This window comes from Mandrillus leucophaeus, unplaced genomic scaffold (genome assembly GCF_000951045.1).
Source record: "Mandrillus leucophaeus isolate KB7577 unplaced genomic scaffold, Mleu.le_1.0 Scaffold670, whole genome shotgun sequence".
Lineage (NCBI taxonomy): Eukaryota > Metazoa > Chordata > Mammalia > Primates > Cercopithecidae > Mandrillus > Mandrillus leucophaeus.
Window position 1 is genome coordinate 641,714 of NW_012107253.1, and position 4,405 is coordinate 646,118.

The 4,405-nt window shown below is 42.3% G+C and overlaps 1 pseudogene across 1 annotated transcript in view; it reads left to right on the forward strand.

Annotated features, from left to right (window-relative positions):
• Positions 1 to 4,405, forward strand: part of LOC105555141 — a 25,789-nt pseudogene that overhangs the window by 10,003 nt on the left and 11,381 nt on the right. Inside the window, exon 3 of the transcript XR_001008428.1 lies at positions 1,270 to 1,380. The product of XR_001008428.1 is annotated as an ADP-ribosylation factor 2-like (transcript). The remainder of the gene's footprint in view (positions 1 to 1,269; positions 1,381 to 4,405) is intronic.

Consider the following 4,405-nt stretch of genomic DNA (forward strand, 5'->3'; position numbering starts at 1 on the left):
TGAGAGCCAGGGGGACTCCATCATTGCAGGATCAGTTAAACGTGGCTGAGCTCACTAAGGAGACTGAGACGGTACAGCCATAGAGATAAAAGGAAAAGGGAAGCTGGGGAAGAGTGTCAAGGAGGGAGTGAGCAGTAGTGTCAGATAGAAGATCAGATTATGGAAGAGCTGAAAAGGCATGTGTTGGATTTGTTCACCTGGTGGTCATTGCTGACCTTAGTGAAAACCAGCTACCCAACATGGTGGAGCAGAGATAAGGTGCTGTTGCGTGAGAGGACCAAAGAAAGCTCAGTGAATATAGCCACACTTCTTTGAGACGTTTGACTTTAAAAAAGCAAATAGACCAGGCATGGTGGCTCACACCCGTAATCCCAGCACTTTGGGAGGCTAAGATGGGCAGATTGCTTGACCTGAGGAATTTGAGGCCAGTCTGAGCAACATAGTGAGACCCGTCTCTACAAAAAAAAATTTATATTTAGCTAGGTATGGTGGTTCATGCTTATAGTTCTAGCTACTTGGGAGGCTGAGGCAGGAGGATCCCTTGAGCACAGGAGTTTGAGGCTGCAGTGAGCTATGATTCTACCTCTGTGCTCCAGCCTGGCCAACACAGCAAGGCTCTGTCTCTTTAAAAAACAAACAAACAAAAAAAAGAGCAAATAGAGGGTGAAGATGTGAAGGAAGGAAGGAAGAGGGTGAAGGAAGGAAGAAAGAGGGTGCTGATGAAGATGTAGGGGTCAAGGAAAGGTTTGTTCTGTTGCTTTTAAAGATGTAAAAGACTTAAGCATGCCAAGGTGAACAGATTGGAGATATTCAGATATGGGAGAGAGTAGGAATAGTAAAAATTCCAGACAGTCTGGGTGGAGTGGATGTGGATCATAGAGGGAGGGAGTTGGTGAAAGAGAGTTACCCTCTTCTGTTGTTCCAAGAGGGAGGAAGAAAAGTGTAGGTAAAGATATAGACTGGCTTTTACACCGTATGGTGGAAATGGAAGTCAGTCCCATCAGTGGCTTCTCTGCTCTGAAGTACACTGTGATAGTCTCCTGCTGAGAGGAAGGGCAGGTGCATGGCTGGAGATTGGAGAGTAGAGAATGTTTGAGACACCTGTCCTGATGAATGGGAGAGGGGGCCAGCACATTCTCTTTGAAGGCTATAGATATTTGACTAGCAGGTTGCTTTGTAAATTAAAAGTACTATCCACATGTTGAAATTATTTTGAATTGTTCAACCAGCACAAATCATAATTAAACATTTTCCCCCTATTTCATTTAGGTTTCCATATGGAGACGGTAGAATATAAAAATATCACCTTCACAGTCTGAGATGTTGGCAGCCACTTCAAAATGAGACCTCTGTGGCAGCATATTTTCCAGAACACAAAAGGTAAAGATTATTCAGTGTACAGCCTCAATACTGTTTCTGTGAAATGTCTCTAAAGACAGATGCTTGAAGTGATACCTTGTGGTGCTCTGCTCTATTGACACTGTCAGCCACTCCCTCTCTTAGGGTCCCCTTACTGGGGAGCTTTCTTTTGTGAGACAGAGTCTTGCCCTGTTGCCCAGGCTGGAGTGCAGTGGTGTGATCTCGGCTCCCTGCAACCTCCGTCTCCTGAGTTCAAGTGATTCTCCTGCCTCAGCCTCCCGAGTAGCTGGGGTTACAGGCATGCACCATCATGCCTGGCCAATTTTTGTATTTTTAGTAGAGATGGGGTTTCGCCATGTTGGTCAGGCTGGTCTTGAACTTCTGATCTCAGGTGATCCACTTGCCTTGGCCTCCCAAAGTGCTGGGATTACAGGTGTGAGTCACCATGCCCGGCCTGCATTATTACTTTTTAATATTTTTGGTTCAAGGTGGGTTGAAACTGTGGATACAGAGGGCTGACTATAGTTTTTACACCCTGATTTTCATGTAAAATATTAACCATATGGAATCTACAAATTACTCATTTTAGAATTTATTTGGAGTCTGTTCGTTTTGAAGGTTCTCCTGCATGTACTTGATAGTAAAGACTTACACATTCGTCAGTCTTTCCCGACTAAATACCCTAGTCGACTGTCCCTCTATATTTTATATCATTGTTTTAGCTGTTACCTTTGGCAATTAACTCTACTTGCAGTTAGCTTTTCCAGGCTATAGATTTTAGAATGTTTTTTCTCAAAGTAGTGCATTTATATTTTTTAACTTCTTTAGCGGAAAATCTAAAACAAATACAAAGACAGAGAAGACAACATAACGAACCCCCACGTACCCATCACCAAGCCTCAACAGTTATTAGCATTTTGCCCATCCCAGACATGATGCCTTTTATTCATACATCCTTTAGTGTTCGTTTCCAACTGATAAGGCCTTTTATATACATATATATGTAAATCTCCATGCCATTATAACATCTCCAAAATTAATACTAATTCTTTAATATCTAGTACCTAGTCCCTATTCTAATTCCCCCAGTTGTATCAAATGTATCCTGGCTGGGTGTGGTGGCTGACACCTGTAATCCCAGCACTCTGAGAGGCCAAGGCTGGTGGATCACCTGCGGTCAAGAGTTGGAGACCAGCCTGGCCAACCTGGTGAAACCCTATCTCTACTAAAAATATGCAAAAAAATTAGCCAAGCATGGTGGTGTGTGCCTGCAATCCCAGCTACTCGGGAGGCTGAGACAGGATATTCTCTTGAACCCGGGAGGTGGAGGTTGCAGTGAGCTAAGATCGCACCATTGCACCCCAGCCTTGGCAACAGGGCAAGACTCCATCTCAAAAAAAAAAAGTATCTTTTCTACATCTGCTTTGTTTGCATCTGGATCAAAGTTCACACAGTGCATTTTGTTGTTTTGCCTCTTTAGTCTTTTATTCTACAGCAGTTGTTCTTTTTCTATGCCTTTCGTTTTCCTTATTTTATTTTATTTTAGAGACAGGGTCTCGTGCAGTGGCACAATCTCGGCTCACTGCAGCCTCTGCCTCCTGGAGTCAAGCGATCCTCTCACTTCAGCCTCCCAGATAGCTGGGACCACAGGTGCATGCCATCACACCTAGCAAATTTTTTTATACTTTTTGTAGAGATGGGTTTTCCACCATGTTGCCCAATCTGGTCTCAAACTCCTGGGCTCAAGCATCTGCCCACCTTGACCCCCCAAAGTGCTGAGACTATAGGTGTGAGCCACCTCGCCTGGCCTCCCCTTTTTTTTTTTTTGGTTGTTAACTGTTTATTCCACATTCTGGATTTGGCTGATTACTTTATTATGGTGCCGTCTAACTTGCTTGGCTGTCTGTGGATTTCCTGTGAACTGGTTGTTTATTCTAGAGACTTGATTAGATTCTGGCTCATTTCAGAGGCAAGAATACTTCATAAGTATTCTTCCTATCCTAATACAGAAGTTCGGTTGTCACACTTAAACATTTTTTAAAAATTTTTATCGTGGCAAAATATACATAATATAAAAATTACAAGTTTATTCTTAAGTATACAATTCAGTGGCATTAAGTGCATTCACCGTGTTTTATAACCTTCACCACTGTCCATTTCCACAATTTTTTCATCATCCCCAACAGAAACTTTGTATGCATTAAGCCATAACTGCCCATTCCCCTCTCTCCCAACCCTTAGTAACCTTTATTCTACTCTCTCTCTATGAATTTGCCTATTCAGTGGAATTGTATATTAGTCTTTCGAAGTTCAGCCGCCTGGCCTCTTAATACAGTGTTTTCAAGGTTCATCTATGCAGTAGTATGTATCAGAACTTAATTCCTTTAATGGCTGAATAATATTCTATTGTACGGATATACCATGTTTTGTTTATCCATTCATCTGTTGATGGACTCTTGAGTTGCTTCTGCCTTTTGGCTATTATGAATAATGTTGCTCTAAACATTCATGTCCAAGTATCTGTTTGAGTCCGTGCTTTGAGTTCTTTGGGTATATGCCTAGAAGTGGAATTGCTGGGTAACTATGTTTTAATTAATTAATTAATTAATTTATTTATTTATTTATTTATTTTTTGAGACGAAGTCTCCCTCTATTGCCCAGGCTGGAGTGCAGTGGTGTAATCTCGGCTCACTGCAACCCTGGCCTCCTGGGTTCAAGCAATTCTCCTGCCTTAGCCACCCGAGTAGCTGGGACTACAGGCGTGAGCCACCACGCCTGGCTAGTTTATTTGTATTTTTAGTAGAGACGGGGTTTCACCATATTGGCCAGGCCAGTCTCAAACTCCTGACCTTGTGGTCCACCTACCTCTGCCTCCCAGGGTGCTGGGATTACAAGCATGAGCCACTGCACCCAACCTCATTATTTTTTTATTGTGGTAAAATACACATAACTTAAAATTTAGCATCTTAAGCTTTTTTTTTTTTTTGGTTTTGTTTTGTTTTGTGGTAGTGATGTTTTTGTGAGATGAGGTCTCTATATGTTACTT